This window comes from Hyperolius riggenbachi, chromosome 12 (assembly GCF_040937935.1).
Source record: "Hyperolius riggenbachi isolate aHypRig1 chromosome 12, aHypRig1.pri, whole genome shotgun sequence".
Lineage (NCBI taxonomy): Eukaryota > Metazoa > Chordata > Amphibia > Anura > Hyperoliidae > Hyperolius > Hyperolius riggenbachi.
In genome coordinates, this window is record NC_090657.1 from 172147608 (window position 1) to 172163618 (window position 16011).

Consider the following 16011-nt stretch of genomic DNA (forward strand, 5'->3'; position numbering starts at 1 on the left):
ATATGTTGATGTTTACTTCTGCTGACAGTTGGGCTGCAAGACATTCAAAGGTTTCAGTGGGGCCTATGGGCAGGGGCCCTATATTCAAAGAGGATCTGAAGCATATGGCAACCCCCCCACCCTTGCGGACTTGTCTCTCACAGTGCAAGACTGAATAATTGGTTGGCACGGTTGCTTCAAGAGTTGGGCCTGCATGTTTCCCAAGCCAGGTCTCTGTCAAAAAGGTCAAATCAGAGAGCTCTATTAGGTCATGTATAGTTGCAGTCTTATTATTTATCGATCTGGCATTGCAGAGTGTAGCTGTGATTGAGCTTTTCTGGGGACAACTATGATTTTTATACTTGGATCCACTCCCTCTCCTCCCCCTTCTGCTTTTCTTGAGTATCCCAAAGGATTTTAAGAGGAGAGCTAGTGAGGTGTTAATTTGTAATTGATTATTGGGAGGGCAGGCAGAGAAAAGATCCTTTGATGAGTATTTGTATGTTGACATAGAGACAATAGACTTGTTTAGATAGCTTTTACTTCTGGAGTCCTGCTGAGATCAAAGGGGATCTGTGCAAACTCCTTTCATTCCTACACAGATCATAGAATTATTTTAAGTAAAGTTCCTTGTTTTAGAGTTAGATGATAATGATAACATAAATGTGGAAAATAGTCACTTGGTGCATATGCCTTGGATAATGTATAAAGGATTACTCACAGGGTGGAGTGAGGGCAATCACAGGCAATCAAGTCTTCAGAGAGGTTGAAGGTCTTGTTTCAGGTCAGCTGTTAGAAGGCTTGGTGTGTTCAGCAGTGGTAAGCTTCATGGAGGATTTCAATCCAGTTTAAATCTCTGCCATCCAAAGTAATCCGATTGTTCTGGTTGGTTGTAGTTGTAGCCTTGGTCGTGGTGGGTGGAATTCCTCTGTATTTTGGGTCCAGTTTCAGCACAAATGGGTTTAAAGGTGCAGAAATCTGAGACAAGGTCTGGAGCAGCTTGAGAGAGAGCTGCAGCCCGGCTGGGCGCGCTCAGTAACAATAAAAAAAAAACCAGATGCAGCAAAGGAGGATGCTGGCTTCAAGGTCAGCCTATACACAGATTGTTCAATACTAGACTCTTCCACGACGATGACATACGCTCTCGGAAGAGACCTAACCACTGGCAGTTAACAGTTAAAACCTAGTGTAAACCTGGGGCTGCTAGCCTTAAATGGTCTACACATGTTCTAAAGAACAGGGAAAAGATTGGCTGCACTCAATCTGGCGGCAACTGAAGTGAAACCGAGAGGTGTACACCGCCCCCCAGGGCCTTAAAGGACATATGAAGCGAGAGGCATATGGAGGCTGCCATGTTAATTTCCTATTAACCTCCTTGCCGGTCTAAAAAATTCGGCAAGGAGGCAGCGTGGAACTTTTTTTTTATTTATTAATTTTTTTTTTTAAATCATGTAGCGAGCCCAGGGCTCGCTACATGATAGCCGCTGAGCGGCGGCATCCCCTGAACCCCTCCGATCGCCTTCGGCGATCAGAGTATGCAGGAAATCCCGTCGAGAACGGGATTTCCTGCAGGGCTTCCCCGGTCGCCATGGCGACGGGGCGGGATGACGTCATGGATGTCACAGGGAATCCCGGGCCACCCATCAGCGCTGCCTGGCCCTGATTGGCCAGGCTGCGCAAGGGGTCTGGAGGGGGAGGGGGGGGGCGCGACGTTGCGGATATCGGCGGCGATCGGGTGTTACAAGCAGCTAGCAAAGTGCTAGCTGCTTGTGAAAAAAAAAATTATGCAAATCGGCCCAGCGGGGACTGAGAAATCCTCCTGCGCAGGTTACCCCGAGCTGAGGTCGGGATAACCGGCAAGGAGGTTAAGTAGCGGTAATACCAGTTGCCTGGCTGCCCTGCTGTTCCTCTGCCTCTAATACTTTCAGCCATAGACCGCGAACAAGCATACAGCAGACCAGGTGTTTCTGACATTGTCGGATCTGACACGATTAGCTGCATGCTTGTTTCTGGTGTGATCCAGAATCTACTGCAGCCAAAAAGGTCAGCAGGGCTGCCAGGCAACTGGTACTGCTTAAAAGGAAATAAATATTGCAGCACCCATATACCTCTCACTTCAGTTGTTTTTTAAGCAGCATCACTTTATTTTGCCTAGCATACTCTTGTTTTTGGTGGTGCTGTTCCAGTCTATAAGTTATAAAATGCATTAAAATTGTGGTTGAGATAGGCATGTATATTGTTGCTTTTTTGCTGTAGTACTTTAGCTTGTAACAAATACAAAATGGACAAGCACTGTCAGTCAACAGTAATATATGCAGAGTGTGCAGAAAGGATCTTTTAAATAGTAGAACGCAATATCAAAAGAAAACAGACCGGTCCTCAAAAGGATACTGCACCATTCAGGTTTATGAAAGTAATGAAATAAGTCATCTTTATTTATACAAACAGAATAAAAACACTTCATACAGTTGTATGGTGGGAAGCAGATAGTATAAATATAATCCAAAAACAGTGAGATTAGAATAAAAGTAGGTATGACCCGACTGAATACAAATCACATGAGATATTGTTCCAAAAAAGGTTTTACTTTATTAATCAAATTGTATCAAACATTCTTAAAAAATGACCAATAAAAATGTGCCCACCCCGCACCCCCTCCCACATCCTCCCAGGAGACCTCCAAACCCCCTACAACCTCCACTAAACTGCACAAACAGCAATCTAAAGCTTCAAATATGAACAGCCCATTGACACAGTAATGGTGGATGAACTAAGGGTTGCAGCACCAAATTCAAATGTGAACAGCCCATTAACACAATAAATGCTAGATAAACTGGGGGCTGCCAAATCCAATCAGCCAATTAAAGATTCTCAATGTAGTTACATTGTGTGCAGCAGGATAGATCGATAAGGCAATATGTTCCCAAACAGTTCATACAGAACAGTGTAGCCTGAGAGAGCAGCCAGCAAAGCAGCACTTTTAGGGCCCTTTTCCACCAGCGCGTTTGCGCTGGCTGAATCGCAAAACCGCAAACCGCTAGCGATTTTACAATCGCTACGGTTTGCTTTTTAACATAGGAATCGCGGTAGGTCCTTTCCACTACCGCGATTCGCTTTTGTCGGGAACGCGAACGCGCGGCGGAGCGATAATTGCCGCGATTTTGCTATGCAGTGCATAGCATAGCAAAATCGCGGCCGCAAACGTCGGGGGAATCGCCGGTTTTGCGATTCAGCAATCGCTAGCGTTCAGCGTGAACGCTAGCGATTGCAGGGGGAAAAGGGCCCTTACTGTTGATATGCTTAGCAGTGCAAGATACGTTGGAAGGACAGTGTATCCATAGAGAGTTCCAAGCAAAGCAATAGCAGCTCCCAAGAAAGCACATCAGAGGGGAGCAGTTCCAATACATGCAATCCAGCAGGTGCAATGATATCCAACTCCTGCATGAGATAGTAGTCATCAAAGGTTCACAGTACTGAATAATTCCACATTAATAGGCTTCATGCAGAGAGGAATGATATAGCTGGTAAGCAATAGCAAGCAGGCAAAGCACATATTGCTGGTGAAGCAATATAAGTCCTGCAACAATCCCTGCCCAAAGGGCTTGCTTACGTGCACCATTGTGTCCGCTGCAGAGTGGCAGGCTGATTCCTGCTGCGTGTGGCAAGATTGCTGATGTCCAGGCCAAGGTCGAGAGGCAAGGCGGATCCCCTACGGGAGGCGGATGGGGGCCGGGACGCAGCACATGCGTCCTCGACCGGTTTCGCCGGACTTCCGGCTTCAACTTGAGGTTTGCATAGCTTCCCCTACCACCCCCCAAGAGGGTCTTATCCCTACGCCCGGCCGACGTCACCAAGAGGCCGGCCCCGCACGCCCCCACCAGCGGCCAATGCCGGGCAGGTGGGCGGGGCGGGCAGACACGACACCGGGCCGCCAGGCCCCGCCCAACCGCCCGACAGCCGCGCACGGGGAGGGCAGGCGGACACCAGGATGTGATCGGCGGGACAAGGAGCACGCAGCCCCACGCTTGCCGACCCAGGCAACCGCCAGCCCCACCCACACCACACGGCGCCGCCGGAGGGGGCGAGCGAGAGAGACCACCAGATGAGCCAAGGCAGTAGGAGGGAAAAGAAACCTCATCCAAAGGTAATGCAGCAATGAGGTTTTGTGAATTACAATATATCCTAAATTGAATACAAAACAATGATAATTCGAACAGATTAATTAATTCATATATAGTTGGTGGTACAAAATGTAAGGTGAACTTAATCATGGCATCAGTGACTGCAGTCACTAATATAAGCAAATAAACTCATATGCCCTCCTAGGATTTCAAAGCCCACCCAATCAGAGCTTCGATAGTATTATTACATTGCTTGTCCAGCAATGTGAGCACTGTGAGACACCATCACAAACAAAAGGTAGGGGCAGGAGTGAACCAGAACTCATAGGCCCTGAAAAGTAACAGAGCAAACGTGGCATTAAACTGGCAAAAACGAGGCATAACTTGTGTTTTCATTTAGATCTGGGGGCAAGGTTGCCTCCAGGTCAAAAATCCAACTGGATTCTCTTTGTAGTAAGAGCCTATCCATATCACCGCCTCTGGAAGAGGCGTGGATACGGTCCAGGCCAATCACCCGCATTATAGTGGGGTTTCCGGCATGCATGGTCTTGAAATGTATGGCCACCGTGGTGAGACTGGACATGCTTTTGCTTTTTATATTGGTCACATGATCAGAAAATGGAGCGTAGCTCCCGCTTGGTTTTCCCAATATAGAATGCACCACATGGGCATAGCAAAATATATACAACTAAAGTGGTGTTACAGTTCACATAATGTGCTAATGTCCAGTCTCTTCCATCCGGCAGCCTGACATTCCGACACACCTGCATGTACCTGCACATGGTGCAGCCGCCGCAAGTATACGTACCCAAAATTTTACAATGCTTGGATGTATTAGAAGGATTCGCAAAATGGCTACTAACCAATCTATCTCTGAGGGAAGGTGCCCGTCAAAAAGAGAAACGGAGTATAGTATAAATATACAATCAAGCCCATGGCAGTCGTGCGTCTCCAATACCCCCCCCCCCCCCCCAAATAAAACAAATGTATGGCATAAAAATACATGGCTGATATATCATGGAAAGTGCATAACATGAACCATAAACGGTCAAGGATGGCTGATACCGGAGAAAAAAATCGTGCATTGGAGCAACCCAGGAAAGAAAAGAAAGTGATGTAAAAGGATGAAGTAGGACGAGAATCAGAGGTGACAAGACGCCAAACAATAAGGGCTTGGTCACACTATGGGCTTGATTCACTAAACTGTGATAACTCATATCACAGCCGTTTTCGAGTGATCGCAAATTTTTGAACATAATTGCGAGTTTTGCGTGAATTTTCATGCCGAAAACAGTATTCGTTTTGCACAGAAACTTGCAATTACGTGCAGAAATTCGCAATCACGCGATAAAGTGCATGAAAATGCCCCCGATATGATCATGGTTTAGTGAATCAAGCCCCTTATCAGAGTAGCATAGCGAGCGCTACGAACTTATGCCTGCTATTTGGCAACGGCACTCGTCCTACCCTGAGCCCCTGCGGGCTGTAGCGCTTGCTATGCTACTCTGATAAGGCATGTTAACTTTGATAAAGTGTGATATCTTCGATAAGGTGTGATATTTGAGCTATCACGGTTTAGTAATCAAGCCCTATGAGCGTTTGCGTTTTTTGTTTAAGCACTGGTAATTTCAGAAATAGCCCCAAAAGTGCTTGTGCAGTGATTCCCTATGAGAGTGTTCACATGTAAGCGATTGGAATCCGATCCGCTTACAAAAGCGCTTCCTGTACCTTTTTTTTTTTTTTCTTTTTTTTTAGCGCTTTGGCTCAATGGAAGGTATAAAGAGATTGGTAAGCGCTTGAAAAAGCACTTTCTATTTATTCATTTCCAGGTAATGTCTGACGTCAGGAAGTGAAAAAAATTGCTCTGCAAAAGCACTTGGAAAGCGTAGGGAAAGGCGATTAAAGCGGATCCGAGATGAGAAACTAACTATAACAAGTAAATTGTCTGTATATCTTATCTAAAGTTTAGATAGTTTACACAGCAAATCTAGCTGCAAACAGATTTAATAGAATATGATTATTTCTTCCTGTGATACAATGACAGCAGCCATGTTGTTTGTAAACATTACACAGAGGCAGGCTTACCTGTATCTTGAGCAAAAAATCGAATTCCTCCCCCCCCCCCTCCTCCTCCCCTCTGCCTCTGAAATCTCTGGCTAGTAATACCTCCCCCTCCTCCTGCCCAGACTGAGCTCCCATGAGCCCTTGCTACTGTCTGAGGCCAGAAACTTACTGGGAGCGCTTTGTAAGCGTGAGTGATTTGAAAAAGCTCTTGGTAATGCAATGCTATGGGGGATTTTTATAAAATCACATCATTATAAAATCATCAAGTGGGATCACACCCATAGCATTACATTAGCTAGAGCTTTTCAAATAACAAAGCGCTCAGAAAAGCTCTCCTAGTGGGTTTCTAGCCTGAAAGTGCCTTGGCTCTCTGAAAACCTGTGGGTGTGGCTTGATTAGTTTATAAGGAATTATAGTATTAAAACAAAAAGTATTTGGCTTGAGGAATGCCCTATAAACAATAGCAAAGGAACACAATTATGCAATGAGTAAAAGTTCATCTCGGATCAACTTTAAAGGAATCACAATAAATCGCTCAGTGCTAGAAATAGCGCTGGTGAGTTATAATGGGAACATAGCCGAAGTGTGCCAACTAAAGAGGAGAAGCAACTGTACAGAAGCCCTACCTGAGTGAAGTGAGAATGAAAATGTGTTTTTACTGGGGGGGATGGGGGGAGGGGTGCTGGTGATGCATGACTTATTTATACTACAGTACAATCTTGTTAAAGTAAACTCTGATATAGTAATCTTGGTGAAACAATTTTATTGGAATTCCACGTGAAAGACCAATACAAAGTGGTGTACACGTGAGAAGTGGAATGAAAATCATACATGATTCCAAACATTTAAAAAAAAACAAAAAAAACTGCAAAGTGGGGTGTGCGTAATTATTCAGCCCCCTGAGTCAATACTTTGTAGAACCATCTTTTGCTGCAATTACAGCTGCCAGTCTTTTAGGGTATGTCTCTACCAGCTTTGCACATCTAGAGACTGAAATCCTTGCCCATTCTTCTTTGCAAAACAGCTCCAGCTCAGTCAGATTAGATGGACAGCGTTTGTGAACAGCAGTTTTCAGATCTTGCCACAGATCCTCGATTGGATTTAGATCTGGACTTTGACTGGGCCATTCTAACACATGGATATGTTTTGTTCTAAACCATTCCATTGTTGCCCTGGCTTTATGTTTAGGGTCGTCCATACCTTATAGCCAATTCCTTAGATTACGCAGAAATAATGGTAGACATGAAGATTTTGAAAAACAAGCATTGGAAATGTATAATCGTTTCCAAGTTAGAGGATATGAAAGGACTAAACTTGACCAAGCACTGGAAAAAGTTCGAAACATTGATCGGACAGATCTGTTATTGAACAAAGAAAAGTCAGAGAAAAACGGTTTTGTTTTGGTTTTCGATTATTCCCCAATGTCCGACAAAGTTCAGGAAATCATTAAACGTAACTGGCAAATCTTAGAGCAGGACACGAGTTTAGATCCAAAGGTGACACAGCCAACCACTATGGCATTTAGAAAGGGTCCTACATTGGGGTCCATGCTAACGAATAGTGAATTTATAGCTCCCATACGTGACAGTTGGTTAGGTGGGAAAAAATTTAAAGGTACCTTTCCATGTGGACATTGCCCTACTTGTCCCCACGTTCTTAAAACAAGAGGTTCAATTGGGCTCGGTTCACTTCCAGATTAAAGATTTCATCACTTGCAGAACCGAGTTTGTGGTGTATGCCCTCCTGTGTCCCTGTTCCTTTTTTTACATCGGGAAAACAACTCGCCCGATGCGAGAGAGATTGGTTGAACATATACGTTTTGTCCGGAAGGCTGAGGGGGGTGTGCCCAGATTGGTTGAACACTTTGAAGAAGTGCACGGCAGCGATCCGTCCCTTCTTAAAATGGTGGGTCTGATTGCTGTCGTGACTCCGAGAAGAGGGGGTGATCGGGAGAAGCTCCTATCACAGAGGGAGTCCTTTTGGATCTCCAAAACCAATGCTTTGGGTCCTCTTGGGTTCAATGACAAAAATGAACTAAGTGTCTTCCTAGAGAGATAGACGTACTGTATATATGGTCCCAGGTGTCACCAATTGCCTCTTGAAGGGGAGCGTTAGTTTAATAATCCTCTTTAGTGGGTTTATGGGTAATTGGGCGCGAGCCTGGGTTTATGTATCATGCACTATTCACTTTTCTAGTTGGAGGGGATCTAAGTCTGCTTGTATTGTTAAAGGGAACCAGAGAGGAACGGGGGGTGAAAAAAGAAACAGATTTTATACATACCGGGGGCTTCTTCCAGCCCCATAAGCCTGAATCGCTCCCACGCCGCCATCCTCAGCTTCCTGGATCCGCCGGTACCGGACCCGTCACTTCCGGCGGACGCGGCCAATTGTCCGCATCACAGGGGCTCCCTCCATACATGTACGCATGCGGCTGCGCAGTTAACAGCCACATGCGTATCTGTATGGGGAGAGCACCCTGTGATGCGGAGAATTGGCCGCGTCCGCCGGCCGACTTGCCGACTCGCGGCAATGACGGGACCCGGTGGCGGCTGATGCAGGCAGCGGAGGAGTGCGACGTGGGAGCGATCCGTGCGTATGGGGCTGGAGGAAGCCCCAGGTATGTATATTGCATCCTCTCTGGTTCCCTTTAAAGAGAATCTGTATTGTTAAAATCGCACAAAAGTAAACATACCAGTGCGTTAGGGGACATCTCCTATTACCCTCTGTCACAATTTCGCCGCTCCCCGCCGCATTAAAAGTGGTTAAAAACAGTTTTAAAAAGTTTGTTTATAAACAAACAAAATGGCCACCAAAACAGGAAGTAGGTTGATGTACTGTATGTCCACACATAGAAAATACATCCATACACAAGGAGGCTGTATACAGCATTCCTTTTGAATCTCAAGAGATCATTTGTGTGTTTCTTTCCCCCCTGAGGGGGGAGTGCATAGCAGAACCACAACACTGAAGAACTTGGCAGCCTTCCAGACACAGGCTGACAAGTCTGACAAGGGAAAGATACATTGATTTATTACAGAGACTGTGATTAGTACAAAGTGCTGCAGTAAGCCAGAACACATTAGAATAGCTTTTGGAACTTGTAGGATGATAAAAAACAGGATGCAATTTTTCTTACGGAGTCTCTTTAAGGCCCCGAGTTTGGCTCATAATTACATTTGGATTTAACTATGGTCTGTATAAATATTTAATTCCATTAGACTGTGAGGCGAAAGTAACATAAGTGTTCATCTGCGCCTCCCTGCCTACCCACTCCTCTGCACCTCCGTAACATTATCCACCAGGGCCAATGGGAAGCCAGTATTCCTCCCGGATTGCTTGGAGGAGGTGGCTCAGCGCTGGTCTTCGGGTATGTTTACCCGTCTCCATGGTAATGCAGACGCCCATACGTCATGGACGTCATATGCAGCCGGGATTGGTGGAAGAGTATCGCTGAGGGCGGAAGTGCGCAGATGACGCGCACTCCTCCGTCAGCTTGGGAGTTGGCGGCGGATTGGTCTAGGCAGGCTTATGGGCGTGAGCTTCTGTAACCATATAGTTACGCCCATTCCTCCGTGGCGTTGTTTGGAATCATAACGCCACTGAGCTAAATCCCGTGAGCAAGCACCGGCAGGTGCGAAACAATTGTCGGGAGGACGGGCTCTGTGTGTGGGGCGACATCTGGACGGGTGATGTAATCTGATGGTGTTTCCATTTCTTATGCTGCTACATTGTTTTACTCATGAATGTGCAATAAATGCTGATTGAAGCGCACTGGTGCCCACGCTTCTTCTCTAAAGAGTGACCAAGTTGATGTTTGTTCTGTGGAGGCACAGTGAGAAAACAGCTTGCACTATACATGTGGTCTTCTAGTGATCGTCAGGGTCATTGTCCTGCTGGAAGGTGAACCTCCGCCCCAGTCTCAAGTCTTTTGCAGTCTCCAAGAGGTTTTCTTCCAAGATTGCCCTGTATTTGGCTCCATCCATCTTCCCATGAACTTTGACCAGCTTCCCTGTCCCTGCTGAAGAGAAGCACCCCCAGAGCATGATTCTGCCACCACCATATTTGACAGTGGGGATGGTGTGTTCAGAGTGATGTGCAGTGTTAGTTTTCCGCCACACATAACGTTTTGCTTTTTGGCCGAAAAGTTCCATTTTGGTCTCATCTGACCAGAGCACCTTCTTCCACATGTTTGCTGTGTCCCCCACATGGCTTGTGGCAAACTGCAAATGGGACTGCTTATGCTTTTCTGTTAATAATGGCTTTCTTCTTGCCACTCTTCCATAAAGGCCAACTTTGTGCAGTGCACGACTAATGGTGGCCATACATGGTACAATAAAAACGTTCGATTATCCCGTTTATTTGATCTAAATGATCAAATCGAATGAAAGTTTAAATTTTTTTTCCGATCACGAAATTCGAACGATTATCCCGTTTTTTCGAGAAAAATCAGATCGGACATGCTGGAAAAATCTTTATATTCGATCTAACGGAATAATCGAACTAAATTATCTAATTGAAAAAAAATGAAAAATTGTACCATGTATGGCCACTTTAATAGTTGTCCTATGGACAGATTCCCCCACCTGAGCTGTAGATCTCTGCAGCTCTTCCATACTCACCATGGGCCTCTTAACTGCATTTCTGATCAGCGCTCTCCTTGTTTGGCCTGTGAGTTTAGGTGGACGGCCTTGTCTTGGTAGGTTTACAGTTGTGCCATACTCCTTCCATTTCTGAATGATCGCTTGAACAGTGCTCCGTGGGATGTTCAAGGCTTTGGAAATCTTTTTGTAGCCTAAGCCTGCTTTAAATTTCTCAATAACTTGATCCCTGACCTGTCTGGTGTCTTCTTTGGACTTCATGGTGTTGTTGCTCCCAATATTCTCTTAGACAACCTCTGAGGCCGTCACAGAGCAGCTATATTTATTTTGTACTGACATTAGATTTCACACAGGTGCACTCTATTTAGTCACTAGCACTCATCAGGCAATGTCTATGGGCAACTGACTGCACTCAGACCAAAGGGGGCTGAATAATTACGCACACCCCACTTTGCAGTTATTTATTTGTAAAAAAATGTTTGGAATCCTGTATGATTTTCGTTCCACTTCTCACATGTACACCACTTTGTGTTGGTCTTTCACGTGAAATTCCAATAAAATTGATTTCATGTTTGTGGCAGTAATATGACAAAATGTGGAAAACTTCTAGGGGGCCGAATAGTTTTGCAAACCACTGTATCTGTAGTCAGAGCTGCTTCTTAGGGTAGCAAACTCCGCCCACATCCAGGCAGCAGACCGTGATGTCACTTTGCACAGTTCTTTCAAAGTCATGGATGTTTGCCTCGGGATTTGTGGGGTATTAACACCTCGTTTTGCGCTGGGATGCGGCGTTTCACTTCTCCACATACTTCTTATGCAAACCAGCAGGCAGAAATATCAAATTATTTTCGCTTCAGTCTCTTTAATAAGGCAAGCTTCTTTAGTGAAGTAACACTGAAAATACCATTGATGTGTGGTGGTAAGTTTTCTCTTGCCTTATTATCTCCAACATGATCTTAGTGAATTGAGGCCAATGTGAGGCTCCGCTTTGTTCCTTATTTGACCTATCATTTTCTACATTGTTTTGTCTGTCTTTTGTGCAGTTTGGAGGGCTGAACACGCCTTTCCCAGGCGGGCTGAACTCCCCGTACCCCGGAGGAATGACCCCAGGCCTGATGACTCCTGGCTCTGGAGAGCTGGACATGAGGAAGATTGGACAGGCCAGGAACACTCTGATGGACATGAGGCTGAGCCAGGTGAGTAGAAGAGGTCATCACTAGTGTAATCTGTATGGAAGGCATAGACTCTGCTTGTGTTTATATGATTAGGAAACAAGTACAAATTTATACTCATCAAGTAGATGTACAGAGGCGCCAAAAGGATAAAATATGCTAAAATGTTTAAAGTATTCGGGTGGCGGCGGTGGACCGGCCACTCAGAAATAGACTCGATGCTGTCGCTTAAGATAAAGACAATTTATTCACATACTCCATGAACAGAACCGCAGCGCGTTTCACGGGTATATTCCCACTTCCTCAGGCAATAAACAGATAGGAGTACACAGTACAGTCTCAAGGTCACGAATAGTGCCTCTGTACAGAGGCCTCTGTAAAGAGGCACTATTCGAGTCCTAATGAGCCTTCCCTCTCCTCTCCCGGTGCCCTCTGTGCTGCGCTGGCTCCCCCGTTCGCGTCCGCCGCCGCAGGGACTTCGGAGGTCTTCGGGAGCACTTGGGCTTCCGAAGACGGGCCGCTCCATACTACGTACGCGCGAGCGCGTCATAGAGGGCGCTCGCACATGCGTAGTATGGAGTGGCCGCGTCATCGGGAGCCCGAAGGCTTCCGAAAGCTCCCGAAGGCATGCAGAAGTGGCAGTATTTGACCGAACTGGTCGAATACTGCCACGGGGGATCCTGCGCGGGACCGGGCACCGGGAGAGGAGAGGGAAGGCTCATTAGGACCGAGCCTTCCCTCTCCTTAGGTGAGTATCTGACTTTTTTCTTTTTTAATCCGGTAAACATTCACTTTAAAGGGTGTGGGCTTTTGTGGGAGAGCAGTGTGCCTCTATCTTCTGTCTCTGTACCTCAGAACTGAGGCAGAGAACACACTTGTCTCAGTTTTCTGCATACTTTTTCTGCACACCAAGTGTGTTTCTATGCAGGAAAACGTGCACGTTTTTTCACAGCAGCTGATGTAATTGATAGAGACAACTGACAAAATGTGCAGAGTCATCATGCAGAATGTCAGTTTTTTTTTCTGCACGCACAAAACGCATTAAGTGTGGGAGATGCAGTCTATTCATGCCATTACGTTTATATGTAACATGAAGTTTGGAACCTGTACAGACTTACTAACTTAGCAGCATCGTGCCATGTAATTTCTGGGGCTTTGCTTAATGGATACCTGAAGTGAGAGGGACATGTAGGCTGCCATATTTATTTCCTTTTAACAAATACAAGTTGCCTGGCTGTCCTGCTGATCCTCTGCCTCTAAAGGGTCATAGACCCTCTTCACTAAAGTTGGCTGAGGCGGCCGATAACGATGGACTCAGCGGATAATCAAGCGTGTGTATGGGAGCTCCCAGCCAGGGAGCGATCCACCCAGCGGATAGACTCTTAATGGGTGGGCGACTTCTTTGAGGACGCCACTCCCCCGCCTGCCGCAGGACATCACGCATGCACAGCTCTGTCATCCCTCCGCCTCCTTTCCCTGGCTTTCGATCCCCTACGGGTGACACACATCACAGGTTTGTACAAACTTTAAAACTTTTAGCTATAGCCCCTGAACACGCATGCAGCAGATCAGGTGTTTCTGATATTGTCAGAGCTGACAAGATTTGCTGCATGCTTGTTACTGGTGTGATTCGGACTCTACTGCAGCCAAATAGATCAGCATGACAGCCGTGCAACTGGTATTGCTTAAAAGGAAATAAATATGGCAGCCTCCATATCTCTCTCACTTCAGGTTCCCTTTTTAGTCCTTGTGAGTCCTCACAGTCACAAGAATCGAACAATGGGTGAGACTGCTAGCTGCCACCTACACCTGAAAGCTGGATGCCTTGCTATTGGTGCAGAGAATAGGTGATGACATCACCAGAGGACCACAGGGGAAGTAGAGCTACATTGCTGTCACCAGCATGTTCTGCTGGGAGAATCTGCAGCCTTGAAATCGTTTTGCTGTCATGCAGTCCTCTACAGGGGTCCTTCTGATAACCACCTTACTTATTCTCCTTGCAGGTGTCTGACTCTGTGAGTGGCCAGACCGTGGTTGATCCCAAAGGCTACCTGACTGATCTGAACTCTATGATCCCGACCCACGGCGGCGACATCAAGTGAGTGTTGTGATTGTTGGCAGTGCTGTGTTGTTTGTTGATAGCGCTGTATCGTGATTGTTGGCAGCGCTTTGTTGTGATTGTTGACAGCGCTGTGTTGTGTTTGTTGACAGCTCTTTGTTGTGATTGTTGACAGCGTTGTGGTGTTTGGCAGCGCTGTGTTGTGTGTGTTGACAGCGCTGTGTTGTGTGTGTTGACAGCGCTGTGTTGTGTGTGTGTTGACAGCGCTGTGTTGTGTTTGTTGACAGCTCTTTGTTGTGATTGTTGACAGCGTTGTGGTGTTTGGCAGCGCTGTTGTGTTTGTTGATAGCGCTGTGTTGTGTGTGTTGACAGCGCTGTGTTGTGATTGTTGACAGCGCTGTGTTGTGATTGTTGACAGCGCTGTGTTGTGATTGTTGACAGCGCTGTGTTGTGATTGTTGACAGCGCTGTGTTGTGATTGTTGACAGCGCTGTGTTGTGATTGTTGACAGCGCTGTGTTGTGATTGTTGACAGCGCTGTGTTGTGATTGTTGACAGCGCTGTGTTGTGATTGTTGACAGCGCTGTGTTGTGATTGTTGACAGCGCTGTGTTGTGTTTGTTGACAGCTCTTTGTTGTGATTGTTGACAGCGTTGTGGTGTTTGGCAGCGCTGTTGTGTTTGTTGATAGCGCTGTGTTGTGTGTGTTGACAGCGCTGTGTTGTGTGTGTTGACAGCGCTGTGTTGTGATTGTTGACAGCGCTGTGTTGTGATTGTTGACAGCGCTGTGTTGTGATTGTTGACAGCGCTGTGTTGTGATTGTTGACAGCGCTGTGTTGTGATTGTTGACAGCGCTGTGTTGTGTTTGTTGACAGCGCTGTGTTGTGTTTGTTGACAGCTCTTTGTTGTGATTGTTGACAGCGTTGTGGTGTTTGGCAGCGCTGTTGTGTTTGTTGATAGCGATGTGTTGTGTGTGTTGACAGCGCTGTGTTGTGTGTGTTGACAGCGCTGTGTTGTGTGTGTTGACAGCGCTGTGTTGTGTGTGTTGACAGCGCTGTGTTGTGTGTGTTGACAGCGCTGTGTTGTGATTGTTGACAGCGCTGTGTTGTGATTGTTGACAGCGCTGTGTTGTGATTGTTGACAGCGCTGTGTTGTGATTGTTGACAGCGCTGTGTTGTGATTGTTGACAGCGCTGTGTTGTGATTGTTGACAGCGCTGTGTTGTGATTGTTGACAGCGCTGTGTTGTGTGTGTTGACAGCGCTGTGTTGTGTGTGTTGACAGCGCTGTGTTGTGATTGTTGACAGTGCTGTGTTGTGTTTGTTGATAGCGATGTGTTGGCAGCGTTGTGTTTGTTGACAGGGATGTGTTGTGTTTTTTGACAGCGCTTTGTTGTGATTGTTGACGGCGATGTGTTTGTGGTGTGTGTGTGTGTCATGTCATTCACATAGTCTTTTTTTTTTCTTCTCACCAGTGACATTAAGAAAGCCCGCCTTCTGCTGAAGTCTGTGCGAGAGACGAACCCCCACCACCCGCCAGCCTGGATCGCTTCTGCCCGTCTGGAGGAAGTAACTGGCAAGCTGCAAGTGGCTCGCAACCTCATCATGAAAGGGACGGAGATGTGTCCTAAGGTGAGGCCTGCTGCAGATTACATCTCACCTGTATGGGGGTTCCATGGTGGGCTCCTCCCACTGCTGATGCGGTGAATTGTATCTAATGTAATGCAAAAAGGACCAGGGCTCGATCAAATAGTGCTTACAGTAGACTAATCTTTAACAGCTAAATATACAGTGAAATGCCAGCACTACTGCCACTGTTTTGCTATATACGCTACTTTTAGGAACAATAGGCATTACACTAATAGTACAATGAAAACTGCAGCAAAAAAAATGACATAGAGCAAGATTTTAATCAGCATTCAAATAAAAAAAAAAATGTATCTAACATGGTGACAGCACTGGTCATTTGAGTACATGGACAGTTCACACCGATGTCTGAGGCCTGTTGTTTCTGTTCTTTCAGAT

The 16011-nt window shown here is 46.2% G+C and overlaps 1 protein-coding gene and 1 pseudogene across 4 annotated transcripts in view; one reads left to right on the plus strand and one right to left on the minus strand.

The window, feature by feature from the left end:
• The window catches only part of LOC137541584 (sterile alpha motif domain-containing protein 10-like), a 597983-nt gene that overhangs the window by 102259 nt on the left and 479713 nt on the right, over positions 1–16011 (minus strand). The gene's annotated exons all lie outside the window — the stretch shown is intronic.
• LOC137541587 (pre-mRNA-processing factor 6-like) overlaps positions 1–16011 on the plus strand; it is a 49913-nt pseudogene that overhangs the window by 10069 nt on the left and 23833 nt on the right.